Genomic DNA, 24,851 nt, shown 5'->3' with positions numbered 1-24,851 from the left:
GAGGCTATTCATGAAAACAGAACCGGGAATTTTCTCGGAGAGATTATTCCATCCTACAAAAATGGATTGAAAAAGTGTCTGTTCACTCTCATCCGACCATGGTGCGTCACATGATGCTGTTGTGTGGTTGAATAGTCTATTTTTAGTAACAACATATTTACATTTAATCAAATATTACATAGCTTTGCCTAAATTAAGCATTTTCAGGCATAAAAATGGCTAAATGAAGTCAAATGCAAACGGCTACTGTATTAGGTAATAGCAGTGTTAAGGTGACTATAGGGGTGTTAGTTCATGTCTGGAGGTCTCTAATCATGCTAAAACCTATGCTCTAACTATAAAAATATTCCATTTATGAATCAGGAATCCTACTTATGTCTTAAACGGCTACTGTATTAGGTCATAGCAGTGTAAAGGTGACTATAGGGGTGTTAGTTCAAGTCTAGAGGTCTCTAATCATGCTGAAAGCTATGCTCTAACTATAAAAATACTCCATTTATAAATCAGAAATCCTGCTTGTGTCTTAAACGGCCACTGTATTAGGTAATAGCAATGTAAAGGTGACTATAGGGGTGTTAGTTCATGTCTAGAGGTCTCTAATCATGCTAAAAGCTATGCTCTAACTATAAAAATACTCCATTTATAAATCAGGAATCCTACTTGTGTCTTAAACGGCCATTGTATTAGGTAATAGCAATGTAAAGGTGGCTATAGGGGTGTTAGTTCATGTCTAGAGGTCTCTAGTCATGCTAAAACCTTTGCTCTAACTATAAAATACTGAATTTATAAATCAGGAATCCTACTTATGTCTTAAACGGCTACTGTGTTCGGTAATAGCAGCGTAAATGTGACTATAGGGATGTTAGTTCATGTCTAGAGGTCTCTAATCGTGCTAAAAGTTATGCTCTAACTCTAAAAATATTCCATTTATGAATCAGGAATCCCACTTATGTCTTAAACGGCTACTGTGTTAGGTAATAGCAGCGTAAATGTGACTATAGGGATGTTAGTTCATGTCTAGAGGTCTCTAAACATGCTAAAAGTTATGCTGTAACTCTAAAAATATTCCATTTATAAATCAGGAATCCCACTTATGTCTTAAACGGCTATTGTATTAGGTAATAGCAGCGTAAATGTGACTATAGGGATGTTAGTTCATGTCTAGAGGTCTCTAAACATGCTAAAAGTTATGCTGTAACTCTAAAAATATTCCATTTATAAATCAGGAATCCCACTTATGTCTTAAACGGCTATTGTATTAAGTAATAGCAGTGGAAAGGTGACTATAGGGGTGTTAGTTCATGTGTAGAGGTCTCTAATCATGCTAAAAGGTATGCTCTAATTATAAAAATACTCCATTTATAAATCAGAAATCCTACTTATGTCTTAAACGGCTAGTGTAAAGGTGACTATAGGGGTGTTAGTTCGTGTGTAGAGATCTCTAATCATGCTAAAAGCTATGCTCTAACTATAAAAATGCTCCATTTATCAATCAGGAATCCTACTTATGTCTTAAACGGTTTTTGTATTAGGTAATAGCAATGTAAAGGTGACTATAGGGGTGTTAGTTCATGTCTAGACGTCTCTAATCATGCTAAAAGCTATGCTCTAACTATAAAAATACTCCATTTATAAATCAGGAATTGTAATAGCAGTGTAAAGGTAACTATAGGGGTGTTAGTTTATGTCTAGAGGTCTCCAATCATGCTAAAAGCTATGCTCTAACTATAAAAATACTCCATTCATAAATCAGGAATCCTACTTGGTGGATAAACGACGCATTGCTGTTCATACATGGTGGCCTATTGGATTTTGCAAGAATACTCTTTTGTCATTATGTAAGCTGTAGTCAGCAGCCATATTGAAAAGTGACTGAGGTCAAATATGGATTGTTTTATGGTCCAGGGGCGGAGAAGGTGCTGTAAAAGTGTCTGCTTGATAGTTCTAAGCTTTTATAGCCAATCTACGAGTGTTTCCTTGTGCTCCGTCTCCATGCAAGAGCTTTCCAAAATGAAACAGATCTGACATCTGCAGCCTTAATGACAGGATATTGAACGCGCACAGCCACCCGGGCTGCAAGCGTCCAAACAAACAGCGTGCATACTGAATTCAAAATTGCATCTACACGGGCAGATATCAAAACAGAGCATCTTTCTTTTTTCTTTTTTTTTTTAATATAACCCGGCTTGTTCTCTACTGTGCTGCTTCTTATCATGTGCTTTGTAGCGGTGAAGGTGGCTCAGTCTCTGCGGACACTTCTCATCCATACCAATGGCCGTCCCTTTATTTGATGTCATTGAAAATGCGGCCAAGGCTCTTTCCAGCCAGAATAGAAGGATAGGAGAGAGGGAGAAAAAGCAAAGAACGGAGAAGCAGAAGTGGCGAATCAATTGAGTTGAAATGGAAGTACGGCTCTCGGGGAAGGAAAACATTGTCTTCATCGAGGTCCTCGATTGCTTTGTCAGAAGGGGGGAGGAGGAGGCGTGCTCTGGTTAAATCAGTGCATATTAAACTTGCACATTCATCACAGCGGGATGCGGCTTTACAAAAAAAAAAGTGATGTTTGCAGAGCGACTTTAAATAGCTTGCAGATATACTCGAGCAAATATGTGTCTTATTAACTTTAACCTTTTAGCTTAGCACCTCAATTGATTTTGTTCCGCACAGTTGCACTTAAATTGCCGCTTCCGACATTGGATTTATCACATGACCCCCACCCGTCGTAACCACGCCGACCTTCTAGTGAAGAGATACAGTGAAATCGGGACGGAAAACCATGTGTTGAGTCCAAACAGGTGGCCTTGAATGTACCACAAATGGCCCTAGAGTGAGGTTTGCAGGCTTACATTTACTCTAAACTTGCGTATGATGCTTAAATCAGTGTCATCTCTTTTGTCATCCATTTTGTGTTGGCCTGTGGCAAGTGCTAAAAGTATAATTACAGAAAATTACGAAAGAAATTGAAGCAAATTTTGAATAAAAAAAATTTCATTCACCATAAATTGGTAACAATTCCCATCCATACATTTTCTATGCCGCTTATCCACACTAGGGTATGCTGGAGCCTATCCCAACTGACTTCAGTAATAATAATAATTTAGTAATTAATTAAATATAATCGTCAAAAACATTGAAATTTCATACGGGCTGCACGGTGGACGAGTGGAAAGCGCGCAAACCTAGGAGACTAGGGTTCAATCCCACCCTCGGCCATCTCTGCGTGTTTGCATGTTCTCCCGGTGCATGCGTGGATTTCCTCCCACATTCCAAAAACATGCTAGGTTAATTAGCGACTCCAAATTGTCCATAGGGTATGAATGTGAGTGTGAATGGTTGTTTGTCTATATGTGCCCTGTGATTGGCTGGCCACCAGTCCAGGGTGTACCCCGCCTCTCGCCTGAAGACAGCTGGGATAGGCTCCAGCACCCCACGCAACCCTCATGAGGATCGAAAAGCGGTAGAAAATGAATCAATGAATAAATGTACCATAGTTGAGTGAAACTAACATACAGTTGTCCCTCGTTTATCACTGTTATTTGGTTCTAAACCAAACCACGGTAAGTGAATTTCAGTGAAATAGGATTCATTATGAACTCATTCGCTAACAAATTCGTATTTATCTGGTTTTTTCAAACCGAAAGCCTGATTGCAAAGCCACACAAAGAGGTGATGATGCAGGTACACAATCAAAGAGAACATGTTTGGTGCAGTTTTAAGCAAGGCTTATTTACAATTCATTCATTCATTTTCTACCGCTTATCCTCACAAGGGTTGCGGGGGTGCTGGAGCCTATCCCAGCTGTCTTCAGGCGAGAGCTCGGGTACATCCTAGACTGGTCCAATGAGTTCATAATGAATCCTATTCCATGGAAATTCCCTTACCGTGGTTGGGTCTAGAACCAAAATAATAATGATAAACGAGGGACAACTGTATAACAGTACTTCTGCTTCCTTCATTCATTTTGTACCACTTTTCGACCCTCACAAGGGTCGCGGGGGTGCTGGAACCTATCCCAGCTGTCTTTGGATTGATTGGACTGGTCTCCAACCAATCACAGGGCACATATAGACAAACAACCATTCACACTCACATTCATACCTATAGACAATTTGGAGTCGCTAATTAACCTAGCATGTTTTTGGAATGTAGAAGGAGGCTTATTTATAATAGGTGAAAAATAATATTACATGGGAATGACATAACGAGAGATAAGTGGGGCTATGTTAAAATCTTGACTCCTTTATGGTGGCAACAGTTTGACCCTAGAACTGACTTTTCTTATTTCCATTAGGAGGGGAGTGGGGGGAGGGTTCGCTGTATTCATTACACAAATAAAGCAATTTTTTGCAATCAAGCAGCAGCAGCAGCAGAAATAAATCTTTCATCTCTGTTGTTTTCTTGTTAATCTAATAACCTACGTTAACATTTGCCAACAACATCTCACTGCCACTAATTGGCACGGGTTGCTGCTCATTAGCAGTAAGTGTTGGTGGAGGAGCAGCGCTGGTGTAATTGAACGCTGATGGTGCATTAAACGCTGAATTTCAAGTGACGGATTTTTTTTTTTTTTTTTTTTTTTTTTTTGGAAAAAGGAGTAATTAGAGCCTTGGGTGCAAAGGTTGGGCAGGGGAAAATGTGTAACTGCAAAAGTTCCACTCCTTGCACTCGCTACTTGGTATTCCACTTCGGTGTCATACTTTGTGAAACTTTAAATGACTTGGCGCTCGCCATCTTCTTCCTACATCCTCAATGCCTGACTCTATTGTTCTTTAGTGGACCCAGAGTCCTTCAGTGGCGATTCAAGCTGAGACAAGGGTAAAAAAAAAAAAAAAAAAAAAAAAAAAAATCTCATCATGAAGTAAAACTCTGCTTGAGTGACATCTTATAACGACAACACGCTACCGGAGATGGCAGCCATGTATGTACGAAAAAAAAACCACACACACAAAAAAAAAGTGAGCTGTTGCGAGCATTTATCAAACAGACAGCAGAGTTTAATTTAATCCTGCACTTTAGAGACTAAGATATGAGTCGCAATAACACCCGGAGGTTCAAACGCAATTTTCCAGGCCATCAACTGACCATCAACTCCACGCGTTAGCTCTTAGCCTCGAAGCCAAAAGCATGCGGTTGTGATGATTTTTTTGGCTGCTGACGAAGGCTAAATTAAAAGCAGAGCTTTGTTAAATTCACAGCCTGCTACGACTCTGTTTATTCTAGGCTGCTCGCTTCTTCCGTAATCCCTCATTCATCGCAGTTGATTGCTTCCAACTCCGACTTTCTTAAAAAGTAGGATTCCTTATTGATGAATCTAATATCTCCAAAGCTAGAGCATAGAAAACTTCTAAATACGGGCTTTAACATGATTAGAGCCTTCTTGACCTGTAATAACACCCCTATAGTCACCTTTACATTCGTATTACCCAATATAATAAACATAATGAGAGAAAATAAGACTTGTGTGTGAGGTTTCGCTGTATTATTAAGAAAAAAATTATTAAAAATGCCCACACTACTACTACCACTACTGTTACTACAATAGTGGCGGTTGCTGGTTCTACGACTACTGCTACTACACTACCATTAATGATGATAATACTGAAAAATCCCACCTAAATAGTCTTCAAAATGTCCACAAATCACGCTGCTACCGCTACTGCTGCTACCGCTACTGCTGCTACCGCTACTGCTGCTACCGCTACTGCTGCTACCGCTACTGCTGCTACCGCTACTGCTGCTACCGCTACTGCTGCTATTACTCATAATCATCATCAAAATGAAGAAAAATACATAAAAAATATCCCGCATGAGAAAAATTAAAATAAATGAAATAAAAAATAATCAAAAAAAATTTAAATGGACAAAATAAATATAGAAAATAATGTATTGAAATCTAAATAAAAAATATGTTTAAAAAATTAAATTAGTTTTTAGTCTTGAATTAGTTTGTGCTGGCTTCCATAACAATGCTAAAAATAAAAAAATAAAAATAAAATAGAAAAAATAAATATAGAAAATAAAAATGTATTGAAATCTAAATAAAAATATGTTAAAAAAATTTAATAAAAAAAAACAACCTAATAAAACACACATACTGACTAATTTTGCAACTCTTCTATCGTCCTCTTGTATTTAATTAGTTTGTGTTGGCTTCCATAGCAATGCTAAAATAATTGAAAAACATTAAAATAGAAAAAATAAATATAGAAAATAAAAATGTATTGAAATCTAAATAAAAATATGTTAAAAAAATTTATTAAAAAAACAACCTAATAAAACACACATAATGACTAATTTAGCAACTCTTTTATCTTCCTCTTGTCTTGAATTAGTTTGTGCTGAATTCCATAGCAATGCTAAAAATAATTAAAAACAATTAAAATAGAAAATAAAAATGTATTGAAATCTAAATTAAAAATATGTTTAAAAAATTTTTAAAAATTAATAAAACACACATCCTGACTAATTTTGCAACTCTTCTATTTTCCTCTTGTATTTAATTAGTTTGTGTTGGCTTCCATAGCAATGCTAAAAATAATTAAAAACAATTAAAATAGAAAATAAAAATGTATTGAACTCTAAATAAAAATGTTAAAAAAATTAAATAAAAAAACCTAATAAAGCACACATACTGACTAATTTTGCAACTCATCTATCTTCCTGTGCTGGCTTCCATAGCAATGCTAAAAATAATTAAAAACAATTAAAATAGAAAATAAAAATGTATTGAAATCTAAATAAAAATGTTAAAAAAATTAAATAAAAAAAACCTAATAAAACACACATACTGACTAATTTTGCAACTCATCTATCTTCCTGTGCTGGCTTCCATAGCAATGCTAAAAATAATTAAAAACAATTAAAATAGAAAATAAAAATGTATTGAAATCTAAATAAAAATGTTAAAAAAATTAAATAAAAAACCTAATAAAACACACATACTGACTAATTTTGCAACTCATCTATCTTCCTGTGCTGGCTTCCATAGCAATGCTAAAAATGCTAGAGACATTTATGCTACTGTTATGTTTGTGCCTTTTCCAGGAAATAACTTTGTTTAGAATTCTGATCCGAACAGTTCCACATTGCGACATCACAACCTGTTGCCTTAATTGCTTCCTGCGGATTTTGTCAGACGTAGAAGGTGGCAGCAAATAAAAGGACGTAGGTGGAATAAATGAAGACCTAACATGTAACATTCCTCCCATACAGTCTGAATGACAGGAAACGCGAGCGGGCAAATGGAAAAAAAATACGAGCACCTTGTGGCTGAGAAATAAAAGTGTCTCGGTTTTGACAGGACAGTTATTGTTTCTTACAGGCCACGCTCCCTCAGGGTCCAAAAGACATAATAGAGAGCTGGTACTTGACTGTAAGAAAGAAAAAAAAAAAAAGAAAAGGAGTAAAAATTCTCTTGGTGCGTCACAGCAACCGACTTAAGATCTCATCAGGAGCTGACTGATTCACCGCTGAGGGGACTTTTATCCCTGTTAGGGTGCACGGTGCAACATAAATCCTGGAAATACTAATGGACTTTCGATGAGATCCTCTGACACATAGGGCTTCAGATGGCATTGAATCACAATTTGCATTTTTATTGCCGCTTTCCATTAAAAAAGAAAAAAAACCCTCACATGGCAAAGCACGCAAAGGAGGAGTTATTTGCTTTGCAGATTTGAACAAAGACTGAGGAAATGTTACTTGAAGAGGAGGAGTACGCGGGGGAAAAAGCACGTCTAATATATGCCTGGCATCTGGCAGATTGCATTTAAATATGCTGTTTTTTTTATGTAACGATGAAAAGGATGCTACTTGATGACAGGTTTAATCAAGAAGCGCATAAGATGCAAATCTTCCATCAAGTGATAACAGCCTCTTTTAACAGATGCCTCTCATTGGCGGAGCCTGTTGCTGTAAAAGGTCTCCATTATTGGAATAAATAGGACTTAATGAACAGGCGGTTTGTACGCTATTATAGTTACAGGTAACAGGGGAAACACTTGGACGCATCTGGATCCGCAGGCGCCATTAAAATCAGCAGAGTTCTTACTTGTTGGATGGCAACAATAGAGTTTTCACACAAGCTGCAACATTGTATTTACGCAGAAATATGACCCTAAATATACACAGTCAGATTTATGAGTCGATTTATGTTGAAAAAAAAGTTGGCAAAATATCAGGTGTCGTCTTATATTCAGGTCTATACGGTAAAAACCTAGCATGAAATAGAATGGAGCTCTACAAGGAGAAGCACAACCTGGTCTTTGCTGTGCCATGATTGGCCAGTATGATTTTGTGGGCGTGGCATAGCAATTACGATCCGGAGTTTGTGGTATTCTTTCACACAGGTGCCTCGGTTACAGGTGGGGATTTTTTTACAGGCAGTATTGCTAGAGCAAGGGGTGTCCAAAATATAAAATATTGTAAAAAAATGATAAAATTATATAAAATATTACAAAATATTAAGAGAAAAAAGTAATAACGTCAGAATAACGCCATATCTTGAGGAAAAATAACATAATTTTAGTAAAAATATGATGAAAAAATCTATACATTTAAATTTTGATATTATAAATAACAAATAATGTTGTCTAAAGTATAAAATATTATCAAATATTAAGAGGAAAAAAGTCATAATCTGAAAAGAGGAAAAAGTCAAAATTTTACAAGAATAACGTCATATTTTGAGGAACAAATCACATAATTTTAGTAAAAATATGATAAAGTATTAAGGAAAAAAAATACATTTGAATTGCGATATTATGGATAACAAATAATGTTGTCCAAAGTATAAAATATTAAGAGAAAAAAGTCACATTCCGAAAGTAGGGAAAAAGTCAAAATTTTACAAGAATAACATCATATTTTGAGGAACAAATCACATAATTTTAGTAAAAATATGATGAAGTATTAAGGAAAAAATAAATACATTTAAATTGCAATATTATGAATAACAAATAATGTTGTCCAAAGTATAAATTAAGAGAAAAAAGTCACATTCCGAAAGTAGGGAAAAAGTCAAAATTTTACAAGAATAACATCATATTTTGAGGAACTAATCACATAATTTTAGTAAAAATATGATGAAGTATTAAGGAAAAAATAAATACATTTAAATTGCGATATTATGAATAACAAATAATGTTGTCCAAAGTATAAAATATTAAGAGAAAAAAGTCACATTCCGAAAGTAGGGAAAAAGTCAAAATTTTACAAGAATGATGTCATATTTTGAGGAAAAATCACATAATTTTAGTAAAAATATGATGAAGTATGAAGGAAAAAATAAATAAATTTAAATTGTGATATTATGAATAACAATGTTGTCCAAAGTATAAAATATTAAGAGAAAAAAGTCAAAATTTTACAAGAATAACGTCATATTTTGAGGAAAAATAACACAATTTTAGTAAAAAAAAAATCAAGAAATATTGAGAAAAAAATCAATACATTTAAATTGTGATATTATGAATAACAAATAATGTAATTTTAGGAAAATGAGGTTGCAGGGAAAAGTTCTAATATGGGAATAAAGTCAGAATGTGGAATTAATTATGAGGCGTAATTATGAGAAGAAAATTAACAAGAAGAAAATTGAAAGGGTTGGAAAATTGGCCAATAAAGCAGGCATACATCAGAAATGGAAAAAGAGCTACAAAGTCTAAATATGAATAGAAAAAGTCATATTCCACAGTGAAAGTTGCATTTTTATGATAATAACCTTGTAATATTACGAGGAAAAATAATGTCATTATAAAGTTCAATCTACTATATATTCACCTATATCACAAAGCTACTACCGTCTTAGCATACCTACATCTGTTGCTCTCACGCCGCAAAAAGGTCACACGCCACGTGCTAGAACAATGACACGCGTGATATTCAACGTTCAGCCCCGCCATGACAAAGTGCTGCAATATTGATAACTCGTGACCAATACAGTGTAAAAGGTTAAATTCCATTGATGAGCACATAGCTCAATCATTGACGAAGCACGTTGATGTTTCTCCTGCCACCGATTGAAGCCTCCTCAGGGATGTACGTACGTACGTACGTCTGCGTGCGACCAATCCATACCGCTCTTCCCTCTAATCCATTCAGGTACCTCTTTTTCCTCTGCTGCCGTTCCACACTAACATGACACAGGACACCGAACTGGAGCTTGAAGTTGGTCTCGGTGAGGACCAACAAATGATGGATTACTGCACTGTGATCTCATTGAAGTTCTAATGGAGGTCCTAATGGTCACGGCCTGAAAAGAGCCTGGCTGCATCCCAAACGAGCAGCACAGTAACATTTATTTCACTCGCCCAGTGACACTTGAACACGTATAAAATGCTTTACAGCGCACTAAAGTCTGCTTCTCTTTATGGGGCGCTCATGTCTTTTAATAATTCATTAGCATACACGTAAACACACATTTGCATTGTTTACGTTGTACTTCCAAAGCAGGGCTATCCAAGTGATGGCACATGGGCCAAATGCGGCCTTTGAGTGACATCACACCGGACCGTGAGTTGCAACTGATTCCTAAAAACAGCAGCACACGTCTGTCATTTAGAGCTTTTTTAAAGAGCATTTTGCACTTTGTTCTTAAAAACAGCAGCACACAGTACTAGTGGCTTGGATAGTATAGTATAGTATAACTTGTTGTTTTGTAGATTCCTAAAAACAGCAAGTATGACACACACAAGATTTTTGCCTAGTGTTTTTGCAGTTGGTCCTTAGAACAGTATGATGTTGCTGTCGTAAAGAGGGTCCTTGACTAGTGTTTTTGGACCCGGTTCTTAAAAACAGCAGAGCGCGATTGTGGCATAGAGGATCTTTTACTAGTGATTTTACACTTGGTCCTTAAAAACAGCAGAACATTATTATGACATAGAGGATCTTTGACTAGTGTTTTTGCACGTGGTCCTTAAAAACAGCAGAGCATTATTGTGACATAGAGGATCTTTGACTACTAGTGTTTTTACACTTGGTCCTTAAAAAGAGCAGAGCATTTTGTGACAGAGGATTTTTGATGAGTGTGTTTGTACTTGGTCCTTAAAAACAGCAGAGCGTGATTGTGGCATAGATGATCTTTGACTAGTGTTTTTGCACTTGGTCCTTAAAAACAGCAGATCATTATTGTGACATAGAGGATCTTTGACTTGTGTTTTTGCACTTGGTCCTTAAAAACAGCAGAGCATTTTGTGACATAGAGGATCTTTGACGAGTGTTTTTGCACTTGGTCCTTAAAAAAAACAGAGCATTTTGTGACATAGAGGATCTTTGACTGGTGTTTTTGCACTTGGTCCTTAAAAACAGCAGCACACAGTACTGCTGGCTTATAAAGAATTTTTGACTTGTGTTTTTGTAGATTGCTAAAAACAGCAGAACATGCTGGACTGTTGCTTCTTAAAAACAACATCAAGCTCCTGTCATATCAAGGACCTTTGACTAGTGTTTCCGAGGTACATCCTCAAAAACAGCATAAAACAGTGCATTTGTTATATAGAAGAGCTTTGACAAATTTTTGAGTGTTTTTGCCCTTGGGCCTTGAGTACTGCTGGCATACAAAGGCTCTTTGACAATTGTTTGATCAGATTCCTAAAAACAGCAAAGTGCACCTGCCATGTAGATGTTTTTGAGGACTGTTTTTGCAGTTGGCCTTTAAACAGTAGGGGGGTACTGGCATCCAAAGGGTTTTTGACTTGTGTTTTTGCAGTTAAAAACAGCACAGTACTGCTGACATTTAAAGGATCTTTGACTGGTATTTTTGTAGATTCCCAAAAACAGTGCAGTGCTCCATCGTTTAGAGGTTGTTTGAGGGGTGTTTTTTTTGTAGTTGGTCCCTAAAAACTTCTGGAATATACAGTAAAGGTTCTTTGACAATTGTTTGATCAGATTCCTAAAAACAGCAAAGTGCACCTGCCATTTAGATGTTTTTGAGGACTGTTTTTGCAGTTGGCCTTTAAACAGTAGGGGGCTACTGGCATCCAAAGGGTTTTTGACTTGTGTTTTTGCAGTTAAAAACAGCATAGTACTGCTGACATTTAAAGGATCTTTGACTGGTATTTTTGTAGATTCCCAAAAACAGTGCAGTGCTCCATCGTTTAGAGGTTGTTTGAGGGGTGTTTTTTTTTTGTAGTTGGTCCCTAAAAACTTCTGGAATATACAGTAAAGGTTCTTTGACAATTGTTTGATCAGATTCCTAAAAACAGCCGACATATAGAGATTTTTTTTTACTTGTGTTTTTACAGTTAGTCCTTAAAAACAGCACAGTGCTGCGAAACACAGCAGTAGTAATGTTTTCCTGTCGTTTTTTGAGTGTTTTTGCAGTTGATCCTTAAAAACAGCACATAGAGGATCTTTGAGTCTTTGCACCGTACATTGTTAAAAAAAAAAAAAGAAGAGCACTCTTGCCGCATGGAAGCTCTTTGTCTCAAGTTAACGTCACGCTGGTGTATGCTATCTTTCCGCGAGTGTCTGCGTGATGATGATGAATTATCACTGCTTTCATTATAATGCAGAGTGAAACACATCTTTATTATTCCAACACAGCTTTGTTAATCACACTCCTGCTTCAGGCTGCTATTGTCTCTGTTTGTCAGCGCGGCAACAAATTAACCGCCAAATATTCGTGCCCGCGGCCTCACCAGTTCGTACGATGGCGATAGCGTCTTATCAAAAAATGATAAGATGCCATCTCCACGCGGGCTGGACCGGATCCACTCCGCCAGTGATTAGCGGTGTAACGCGTGAGTCATTTAGGAAGTCGGGGTGTTCCGGTTATGGGAGTGAGTCGATGATGATTCATGTGTTGAGGACGCGTACTGGCAGTAAAGTTGTGCTAGGGGTGAACGCAAGGACTCATTTTATGGATCTTTATCTTTTTAACAAGACAATTATCTGCTTCGGAATCTGCACAGGGCAGGAGGCTGGATGTCAGCATGCTTTATTCTCAGCAGGCAAATCTTTTGGCTTTTTATGGGGGAAAATCCAGCATAAAGGGTTTTCCGTCTCAAGTCTGCCTACGAATGACATCACTTCCTCTCACTTCTTAACATGCCATTAAAAATAAACTGACTTTTTACAGTTTAAAGCTGCAGCTCATATTATTATAGTAATTAATTTGTTTTGGCATTAGCTTGTAATAAATAAATAGCTTTTATTTATAGTGTTTTTTTTTGTTTTAAAAAAGTAGATATATATTTTTTAATATATAGTAAATAGAAAATAAATAAAAATACAGTAAAAATATTTAAGTAGACAATAAATAAATATATTATAATATATATAATATTACAAAAAAGTAATCAAAATTTAAAACATCCTAAATATATAATTTATATATTTTAAATTGTTAGTTTATTTTTAATTTAGATATATTTGTCACTTGTTGTTATTTACATTTATTTAAAAATTAAAATATGACGTAAAAATTTCTTATAATTCTTATATAATACTTAATATAACCAAATATTAATGACACCAAATATAACCTAATTTAATAATAACAATAACCAGTGAAAATAAAAGTTCATTTTTTGTACATACTATATATCTTTTTTAAATATATAGTAAATAGTAATAATAAATAAAAATACAGTAACAATATTTAAGTAGACAATAAATAAATATATTATATTATATATAGCATAAAAGTAATCAGAATTTAAAACATCCCAAAATATTATATATATATATATATATATATTTAATTGTTAGTTTATTTCCATTTTAGATATATTTGTCACTTATTTTTTATTAAATAAATAATTAAAATATGACATAAAAAATCTCTTATAAAATCTTCTATAATACTTAACATAACCAAATATTAATGACACCAAATATAGCCTAATTTAATAATAATAATAACCAGTGAAAATAAAAGTCCCTACTTTTAAGAAGTATTTTAAACATACAGTGTCATAAATAAATCACAGCAATACAAATAATAACTAAAAATAAATTGACATGCTTTTGATTGAACAGCTCCGATCATTTTTGTCTCTGCTTTGCTTTATTCCAGCATTAAACACAGCAAGGCTAGCTCATTCATTGTTTGTGTTTGACCTTCGGCACGAAAAAGCAGTTATTTTTTAAAACAAGGATTTGCATTCATCCTCTGCAGGCCTCCGGCAAGAAAACCTGCTAGTGGTTGTCGAAAAGACACTTTATAGTGTTCCTGCTGTCGTATAACTTTAATTAATTTGCCTTTTTTCCCCCACCCCGCATCTTAAAGTGTATTTACTGCACACACAAACGGAGGTTGCCATGGCGGCCGTGCATGTAAACTTCCCAAGATGACACGTCCTTTGGAGGGACTTGTCTTTGCTGCTGTACTCGTCATGTGTATTGACCACGGGATTAGCCATGGATTCTCTGTCATCCTCTTAGATGGGAGGGGGGGGGGGGGGGCAAAGCTGTTGTTGTTTTAGCACATGCAAAGCTGTGCACCATGCTCACATTTTACCTCTCTGGTAGTCTGTTGGTTGGAAGTCCTCGACGAAGCAGAGCATGCCTGATGTCCTTGTCCTTGCCGTTAGACTGATGTGGCCTCTGCAACGCAAATAGCGACACAAAAAAATGATCATTCATTCATCAATCTTAATTATTTATCTTTGCAAGACATTATGGATGACTCCAACTTAGTGGGAACACTTTGGGGAGACACCATCAGTGCTCACAAGCAATGCTAAGATGAGTTGGGTGTGGAAGAACGGCATCAAACACCTTATGGGACGAACTAGAACAGCAATAGCAAGCCCGTAAGTTCCTCTCTCCGGTCCTTCAGTGACCTCCAACCTCATTAATGGCCACAAATGTCCCACGGAAGCTATGGAAGCTATTATGAGCAGCAAAGTTGTGGGAATAAGTCTACTTTTTCCTCCGTTTTTGCTTCCCTGAGGAAACATTTTTGTAAAGAAATGGAGCCACCTCATTAACCTTATCTATAACAAGCAAAACACACGCTTTTGAATTCTTTCCAAAAGTTACTTCTACCGCTAATTAATCAAACATCATTCCCCCTCTTATCGTTTTTATGAGTCCCTGGTGAAGTGCCACCTTTCTATGCATTTTTATTAACAGAAATATTAACCCTCCTATAGAGGATCTTTGACTGCATGGCGTCTTCGCAGACACACATAATGGTATTTTTGCAGTCGGAGCTACTGTCATGTAGATTATCTTTGGCTAATGTTGATTCTTAACAGTTCCTCTGTCATATAGAGGATCTTTGAGTCACATATTTTTTGGCAGGAGATGCTTAAAAACAGTAGCACTACTGTCATATAGTGGATCTTTGACTAATATGTTTGCAGTGGGTCCTTAAAAACAGACTGCTCTTGTCGTATAGAGGATCTTGGACAAGTGTTGTTGCAATAGGTCCTCAAAAATAGCAGTAATCTCTTGGTATGCGTTTTTGCAGTGTGTCCTTAAAAACAGCAGGACATATACAAAGTTCTTGACTGGCGTGTTTTGCAGTAGATGCTTAAAAACAGCAGAGTGCCCCTGTCATGTACAATATTTTTGCTTAAAAACAGCAGAGTGACCGTCATATACAAAGTTCTTGACAGTCATGATTTGCAGTGTATCCTTAAAAACAGCAGGACATATAAAAAGTTCTTGACTGACTACACTGAGTTTTGCAGTAGATGCTTAAAAACAGCAGAGTTCTCCTGTCATATACAAATTATTTGCTTAAAAACAGCAGAGTGCCCCTGCCATATACAAGATTTTTGACTCACGTTTTGCAGGAGATGCTTAAAAACAGTAGCACTACTGTCATATAGTGGATCTTTGACTAATATGTTTGCAGTGGGTCCTTAAAAACAGACTGCTCTTGTCGTATAGAGGATCTTGGACAAGCGTTGTTGCAGTAGGTTCTCAAAAATAGCAGTAATCTCTTGGTATGTGTTTTTGCAGTGTGTCCTTAAAAACAGCAGGACATATACAAAGTTCTTGACTGGCATGTTTTGCAGTAGATGCTTAAAAACAGCAGAGTGCCCCTGTCATGTACAATATTTTTGCTTAAAAACAGCAGAGTGACCGTCATATACAAAGTTCTTGACAGTCATGATTTGCAGTGTATCCTTAAAAACAGCAGGACATATAAAAAGTTCTTGACTGACTACACTGAGTTTTGCAGTAGATGCTTAAAAACAGCAGAGTTCTCCTGTCATATACAAATTATTTGCTTAAAAACAGCAGAGTGCCCCTGCCATATACAAGATTTTTGACTCACGTTTTGCAGTAGATGCTTAAAAACAGCAGCGTGCCTTTGTCATGTTGAAGAGTTTTGACTGTCATGTTTTGCAGTAGATGCTTAAAAACAGCAGAGTGCCCTTGCCCTTGCCCTAACCCTAACGTTTGACTGGCATTTTTGCAGTGATTCCTTAAAAACAGACTTCTCCCGTAATATAGAGGATCTTGGGCAGTTGTTGCAATTGGTCCTCAAAAATAGCAGTAATCTCCTGGCATGCGGTTTTGCAGTGTATCCTTAAAAACAGCAGAGTGCTCCTGTCATATACAAGACTTGTGACTCATGTCTTGCAGTAGATGCTTAAAAACAGCAGAGTGCCCCTGTCAAATACAATATTTTTGATAGTCATGTTTTGCAGTGTATCCTTAAAAACAGCAGAGTGCCCTCGTCATATACAAGGTTTATGACTGTCATTCAGAGGATCTTCGGCTCTACTTTTTTTTGCAGAAGATTCTTAAAACAGTTGATTGCCTCTGTTACTAAGAAGATCTTGAACAAGTGTTGCGGTAGTTCTATAAAAACAGCAATATTTGTCATGTTTTTGCAGTAGATCCTTAAAAACAGCAGTTCCTCTGTCATATATATAGAGAGAGATCTCTGACTTGCATTTTTTGCAGTAGGTTCTAAAGTAGCGAGCATCATATAGATGATCTTTGACTGGAAATTTTGTAATAATAGATTTTTGACTGGCATGTTTTGCAGTAGGTTCTCAAAAACAGCAGTATCACACATGAAAGCGCTATTCTTCAGCAGGCTACTCTTCCATACATTTTCCCCGGACTACTTGAAGTGAATGTAAAATGTAATCATCTTCTACCCCCCCCCCCCCCCCCTCCGTGTGCTCAGTAGTGGGATGGATGCAGTGTGAGGGGTGCGAATGCATATTAATGGCGGCACAAAGACAAACAGCACAAGAGATTCCAGTCCAATCGGTATTCATATTACCGCTCGCCTTCTAATGAAACTATTCCGTGATCTCGCCCCTCGTGAGTCACAAAGGATGTAACATGTTGTACAAAATTCAATCTCAACACTCCGTAATTGGAATCTGCAAACGGGGCGAGATGATCAGCGCGTGTGAGGACAGTGGATAATGCCATTCAATTAGCTCGCCAAGGCCGCCGTTTGCATGCCAGCGAACGAGGTGAGAGTTTAAGCGGCGGCCGGCGTCCAGCACGAGACCCCGAGACGACGAGGAAACCGAGGGGAGTCAGGGAGTCTTCGGCAGTATTCTTTTAATTACACATCATAATGAGTCCATTTAGCTGTTCAATGACCCGTTTTACGGCGTCGAACGGGAAGCTCACCGCCCTTGGCAGGGTCGCTCCTGCAGCTGCCCCCCCGTAGAGGAAGCCTCTCAGCCAAGAGGGAACAGTTGGCTTTTAGGCTGCTTTCACACAAAGATGCAAACTTGGACGCTTAGTGCTTAGCATCCAAATAACTATTTTTTGTCATTATTTCAATCCAAAAATGTCGTCTGTTGTGTTGAATGTATAAATAAATGCTTCTTTTTTTTTTAGCAGCTTAGAGTTCTTGGCTTTTAGGCTGCTTTCACACAAAGATGCAAACTTGGACGCTTGGTGCTTAGCATCCAAATAGCTATTTTTTGTCATTATTTCAATCCAAAATGGCATCTGCTTTGTTGAATGTATAAATTCTGCTATTATTTTTTATTTAACCAGCTTAGAGTTCTTGGCTTTTAGGCTGCTTTCACACAAAGATGCAAACTTGGACGCTTGGTGCTTAGCATCCAAATAGCTATTTTTTGTCATTATTTCAATCCAAAATGGCGTCTGCTGTGTTGAATGTATAAATAAATGCTATTTTTTTACCAGCTTAGAGTTCAACAAAAGCTTGTAAAGTATACTTTTAAAGAGCACAAAGTTACAGTATACGCTTGCATAATAGGGCTCAGTATCAAAAGGTACTGCTATGTTGAAATGATGCATGTAGTACTTAGTGGGAGGCAGCCCATACTGTTTATATACATATGTTATATAGTATCTAAGTGATGAATTGCAACATGTTATGCCAAAGGTTATGGAGGTTCAAGCGTTCCTTCCTCTAGTATCATCCGTCTGCTTCGTATGCGAGGTGAAAATACGAGAATATACGCACGACCGGATCAATACGACTGCCGGCGCTACAACAATTCCACTGTCAAAGCCTCGGCCGTGGAAACAAATGCGAGTATGTGTTTTTAGCCTCGTGGGATCCATGAACGCGATGGTGGAGAACACAAATCGGCACACTTTGACAACGGCCGCGCAGATGTTGCTGAACAACTTAACTGTGAGGAAAATACGCTTGTAGCAAAACAATACTTCCTGTTGTGGTGTACTGTAGTTCAGTGCAGACTGGACTAAACTCATCATTATCGGTATCGATAGTTATCAGATATGCCTACATAAGAGTCTTATATCATGGTTTTCATGATACTCTTATGAGCTATTTTTGTTGTCATCATTATTCATTCATTCATTTTCTACCGCTTATCTTCACGAGGGTCGCCGGCGTGCTGGAGCCTATCCCAGCTGTCTTATGGTCGCCAGCCACATTCATACCTATGGACAATTTGGAGTCGCCAATTAAGTTGGCATGGTTTTGGAATGGCTGCACGGTGTATGAGTGGTTAGCACGCAGACCTCACAGCTAGGAGACCCGAGTTCAATCCCACCCTTTATGTGTTTTGGGGGTCATTGGGGTCATTTCAATACCGCTTATCCTCACGGGGGTCGCGGGCATGCTGGAGCCTATCCCAGCTGTCTTGACAATTAAATGAACATACCCTTCTGAAAACAAGACACTATTTTTTTCCCCAAGAAGAAAAATCTGGGGCTGCACGCGAGTGGTTAGCACGCAGACCTCACAGCTAGGAGACCCGAGTTCAATCCCACTCTCGGCCATCTCTGTGTGGAGTTTGCATGTTCTCCCCGTGCATGCGTGGGTTTTTTTTAATCCGGGTACTCTGGTTTCCTCCCATATTCCAAAACCATGCTAGGCTAATTGGCGACTCCAAATTGTCCGTAGGTATGAATTTGAGTGTGAATGGTTGTTTGTGTATATGTGTAAATAAATGGATGCATACTAAGAAAAATCTATTTGATTCCATCCATCAGTCAATTCAGTTTGTCTAAAAATGCAAATATCAGTAAACCACTAAAACCATAAATCAAATTCTTATGTAATATCATGCAATATTGTTATGCTTGATGTTCACATGCAACTTTGTTTTGTAGAAGTCACCGGAGTTGTGTTTCCTGTCCCTCTGTAACATTACGCCCTGCTAAACACTACTGTGTGCCACTATGAGAGCTATGGGAGTAAGCCAAGCCAATAAAGCTGTAGGTAAACTTGTTAAAAATTGAAGATGGGGTCAGGTGGCAGCCGGAGGAGAGAGGAAAGCAAGCAAGCAAGCAAGCAAGAAGGGAGGGAAGGAAGGAGGAAGGTGGTATAGGCCAGTCACACCACGTGTGGTCTCGAGGAGACTGGAATAAGTGGCATAACTCCAGGATGCTGACCCAGAGGTTGACTTGGCAGCGAGCTAATGCCTTCTGCTCGGCTGCGGACGTGCAAAACAGAGCACACATGTGAGGATGGAAATAGCTGGAAATACGACTGCATTCAGGGATGTTTGGATCAATGGAGGCTTTGTTTGCCCTGTGAAAACTTTATAGAACATTCATTTCTTAATTTAGTTCATAATCTTGCATATGTGCAAGACTTTTTTTTTCTTAAAATTGCAGGAGGTTTCAGTGTCATTTTACAAATAACACTAAACTCATCACACTGCAACTTAATACTCAAAAGTTACACCTGAGAAATATACAAACATGTACCAATATAATTAAAAAATGAAAAAACAATGTATTGCTCACTTTTTTCTTGAAATTGCAGGAGGTTTCACAGTGTCATCTTACAAAGAACACTAAACTCATCACACGGCAACTTAACACTCAAAACTTATACCTGAGAAATATACAAACATCTACCAATAAAATTTTAAAATGAAAAACAGAATGTATTGCTCACTTTTTTTCTTGAAATTGCAAGAGGTTTCACAGTGTCATCTTACAAAGAACACTAACCTCATCACACGGCAACTTAACACTCAAAAGTTATACCTGAGAAATATACAAACAAATACCAATATAATTTTAAAATGAAAAAAACAGAATGTATTGCTCACTTTTTTTCTTGAAATTGCAGGAGGTTTCACAGTGTCATCTTACAAAGAACACTAAACTCATCACACGGTAACTTAACACTCAAAACTTAAACCTGAGAAATATACAAACATCTACCAATACAATTTTAAAATGAAAAACAGAATGTATTGCTCACTTTTTTTCTTGAAATTGCAAGAGGTTTCACAGTGTCATCTTACAAAGAACACTAACCTCATCACACGGCACCTTAACACTCAAAAGTTATACCTGAGAAATATACAAACAAATACCAATATAATTTTAAAATGAAAAAAACAGAATGTATTGCTCACTTTTTTCTTGAAATTGCAGGAGGTTTCACAGTGTCATCTTACAAAGAACACTAAACTCATCACACGGCAACTTAACACTCAAAAGTTATACCTGAGAAATATACAAACAAATACCAATATAATTTTAAAATGAAAAAAACAGAATGTATTGCTCACTTTTTTCTTGAAATTGCAGGAGGTTTCACAGTGTCATCTTACAAAGAACACTAAACTCATCACACGGCAACTTAACACTCAAAACTTATACCTGAGAAATATACAAACATTTACCAATAAATTTTTAAAATGAAAAACAGAATGTATTGCTCGCTTTTTTTCTTGAAATTGCAGGAGGTTTCACAGTGTCATCTTACAAAGAACACTAAACTCATCACACAGCAACTTAACACTCAAAAGTTACACCTCAGAAACATACAAACATGTACCAATACAATTTTAAAATGACAAAACAGAATGCATTGCATCTGAGCAACACATGTATTGATGCTTGCCAGAGTGCTGCAGTGACGTCAGCCTCTCTTTGGCTTCTGATCTCCTTTCGCTGCCTCTGGTAAACAGAACCATCCATGCATCCAACTATTTGCGCTCCAATGAAATGGAACACACGTCTCCCTGTCCTTTATTTGCTATATGAGGCAGTTTTACATTCTGCTCATCAACAAGTGTAGACGTATAATTTCCTGTCATGTACCCTCCTCAAGCACAGGTAGCAACAGATTGTAATATCCATTATTAATTATATCAATTATGTTATATTGATGTCAAAGCGGCTTAGAGAGTGAATTTGGATAGCTCATACTTGTCATAGACCAGCAGGAATAACAGCAAATTATTTCGTCGTGGTATAATGTCTCATTGTGACAGCGATATCCATCCAATCATCCATCCGCTATCCCGCTGTGACAGTGATATCTGCTGCAGAAATCATAACGCCAGCGTTGGCTAACCACTGAATTAACAATAACCGTGCATTATTCACTAGAGCGTGTTTATTCCCTCACTGCAGTCTATTTCCAGTAAGAAGTCATCTCAAGTGTTGTTGGACTCCGCTTGAACCCCAGTGAGGGATCAGGTGCTTCTAGAAGCAATTTAGTGTCACAAATATGCAGCATTTAAAACCGTGTTGTCATAGCATAGAACCCATTTCAAGGATCTAAGTCGGGTGGGGGGGGGGCAAACTTTTACATTTTTTCATCCAACCCACATATATATGCTTTTAGTATCTTTACACCCATCCATATATTTTCTATGACGCTTATCCTCACTAGGATGTGCTGGAGACTATCCCAGCTGACTGAACTAGGGGTACTGTTTTTTTATTTTGACAAATATTTAATCTTGTACATAATATTAGGACTTTATTCTCATTACGCTGTACATTGCTCATATTTGATGCCATCTATTTATTCTCCACTATTTATTATTTATTATTTATTATTTATTATTTATTATTTATTATTTATTATTTATTATTTATTATTTATTATTTATTATTTATTATTTATTATTTATTATTTATTATTTATTATTTATATTTCGTTGGCAATTTCACTGCTGTGTTATTGTGCAATGACAATAAAGAAAGTCTATCTATCTATCTTCCTTATGACTTTACACTCAATATTTTTTCTTTATTCTTGTAAAATTAAAACTAAAAAATTACTGCTCTTTTAAAAAAGAAATTCCCTAATATTTCTTGTTTTTTGTCAAATTTATACTAAAAGGAAAATTGCCCTTTATCATCCTTATGTGAAACATAAGACATATTAATTTCTTTTTTCGGTGCATTCCAAAGAGAGAAAATTAGTTAAGCTAACAGTGGACGTCATGGGACATACTTATGTATATACTTATTTACTTATGTACTTATGTACTTATTTACACCAACACTAACCAAGCTACAGTGGGCAGCTAGCATGACAGAAGTAGCGTTAGTGCCTATGTGAAATCAAGGCACTTGGAAAAAAAGTTGCAATAATGTTCAAAATGGTCAAATAAGACAAAATACTGTATTTCATGTTATCACAAATGTATTCATCGTTGGAGGTTTTATTTTTATTTTTTTTGAGGACTTTATCATCAGAAAAGTTGGGTTTGCTGTTAGCGCCGTCATGCTAACTCACTTTAGAACACACAGAAAAGGAAAGCTAGCATGACAGAAGTAGCGTTAGTGTCTATGTGAAATCAAGGCACTTGGAAAAAAAGTTGCAATAATGTTCAAAATGGTCAAATAAGACAAAATACTGTAAGTATTTCATGTTATCACAAATGTATTCATTGTTGGAGGTTTTATTTTTATTTTTTGAGGACTTTATCATCAGAAAAGTTGGGTTTGCTGTTAGCGCCGTCATGCTAACTCACTTTAGAACACAGAAAAGGAAAGCTAGCATGACAGAAGTAGCGTTAGTGCCTATGTGAAATCAAGGCACTTGGAAAAAAAGTTGCAATAATGTTCAAAATGGTCAAATAAGACAAAATACTGTAAGTATTTCATGTTATCACAAATGTATTCATTGTTGGAGGTTTTATTTTTATTTTTTGAGGACTTTATCATCAGAAAAGTTGGGTTTGCTGTTAGCGCCGTCATGCTAACTCACTTTAGAACACACAGAAAAGGAAATATGTGTTCATGTTTGACATAAATATGGATGACGGGCAAAATTCACCCCCAAAATCACAGATTTCTTTTAACAAAATGTAGAAAAATGTGTATTTTCTTGCTAGTAGACTCATTTAGTGCCCTATGACCTTCAAATCCGCCTCCTCCATCTGCCTCAAGGCTCCACTTTTACTGAGACCAGCATTATCGGAGACAGATGGAGTGTTTTTGTTTCACTATATTGGATAAAAGCATTTCATTCGCAAAAAAAAAAAAAAAATAGGCGAAATCGAGACTTTATAAAGATGATCATTAGCGAAATGCTATTTGAGGATGTTTTTTTACCGTGGCGGTTGCAGTTGGCTTCATAATAGCTCACAGCGTGATACGCCGCACTTTCCCATCACTCTCCCCAATCCAAGCAGTTGGCGTGGCAGCCGAAGCCGATCCAGATCAGCTGATTAGGCGCCTCCTCGCTCTGTGGCGCTTGTCAATCACGTCGCTGTTAATCTAATTAATGACATGGTTCACATGCATGTGTCACTCACACAACCGGCTTTTTGATTGATGGCTACTTTAAGCCAGGGTTGATAATACTCAATAATAATAATAATAATAATAATATGAGAACATGTACTAGGACTCCTGGCAAAGTGACACGTTTCATTCATTTCTGGACCTTGGCGGTCCTCTGCGGTCTCCTTGTGCTTTTATGGTGTTAAGTGAGTTTTTGCCTTGGTAGTTATGTAATTAACTGGGAATGCGCTGTCAATCAAGAGCGCCTACAGTGGAGTTTTTCTTGACTTGGTTTCTTATTTGGTGTGGCTCTGTTTACTTCTACTGTGCAAAGTTAGTTATTGTTCATAAATTGTAAATTATAAGACACATCTGTGTTGAGTGGGCGCAAGTCAAGCTTATTTAGCGCCTTGAGCGTTTGTGCGTGAGTTTGATTCTTTATTGTCATTTCTCTTATTACAGCAAAGTGCCAATTAATAGATGCATGTAATAACAACAATAATTTATATGTAATAATAATAAAGTAATAAAAGTAAAAAAAAATACTAAATCACAGTAACACCATTTATGAAAAATACATACATTCTTTTAAAAATATCAGATTGACGTTAATTATAATCACATTCAAATTATTTGTATTTATAATTATATCCTACGAATGAATGTATATAAATAATGATAAAGATAATTATTATTATTAAAAGATATTATTTAAAAACTATAAATAATGATTACATCCCCTTAAAAATGTGATATTATTTTTATAGTGTTTTTTTCCTTTATAACTATAAAATATATTTAATTTTAATGAAAAAATCACATTTTTATATTTTTCCAAGTCACACAATTTAAACTACTACTAATTATTAATAATACTTATAATAATATATAATATAATTAATTTTAATGAAAAACTCACTTTTATATTTTTCCAAGTCACGCAATTTAAACTACTATGAATTGTTAATAATACTTACAATATA

General features: G+C 36.4%; 2 protein-coding genes across 3 annotated transcripts in view; one reads left to right on the top strand and one right to left on the bottom strand.

Annotated features, from left to right (window-relative positions):
- Positions 1–24,851, top strand: part of psmg3 (proteasome (prosome, macropain) assembly chaperone 3) — a 159,062-nt gene that overhangs the window by 29,198 nt on the left and 105,013 nt on the right. The gene's annotated exons all lie outside the window — the stretch shown is intronic.
- elfn1a (extracellular leucine-rich repeat and fibronectin type III domain containing 1a) overlaps positions 1–24,851 on the bottom strand; it is an 89,421-nt gene that overhangs the window by 15,104 nt on the left and 49,466 nt on the right. For both annotated transcript variants that reach the window (XM_058048349.2, XM_058048348.2), the window contains one exon: positions 14,462–14,547. The gene's annotated coding sequence lies outside the window, so the exon portion shown is untranslated. The remainder of the gene's footprint in view (positions 1–14,461; positions 14,548–24,851) is intronic.

The sequence above is a fragment of the Doryrhamphus excisus genome, linkage group LG16, assembly GCF_037039965.1.
Source record: "Doryrhamphus excisus strain RoL-2023G ecotype Guam linkage group LG16, RoL_Dexc_Guam_v1.1, whole genome shotgun sequence".
NCBI lineage: Eukaryota > Metazoa > Chordata > Actinopteri > Syngnathiformes > Syngnathidae > Doryrhamphus > Doryrhamphus excisus.
The sequence above is the reverse complement of the archived record's forward strand: the minus strand, read 5'-3'. Positions and strand labels throughout refer to the sequence as shown.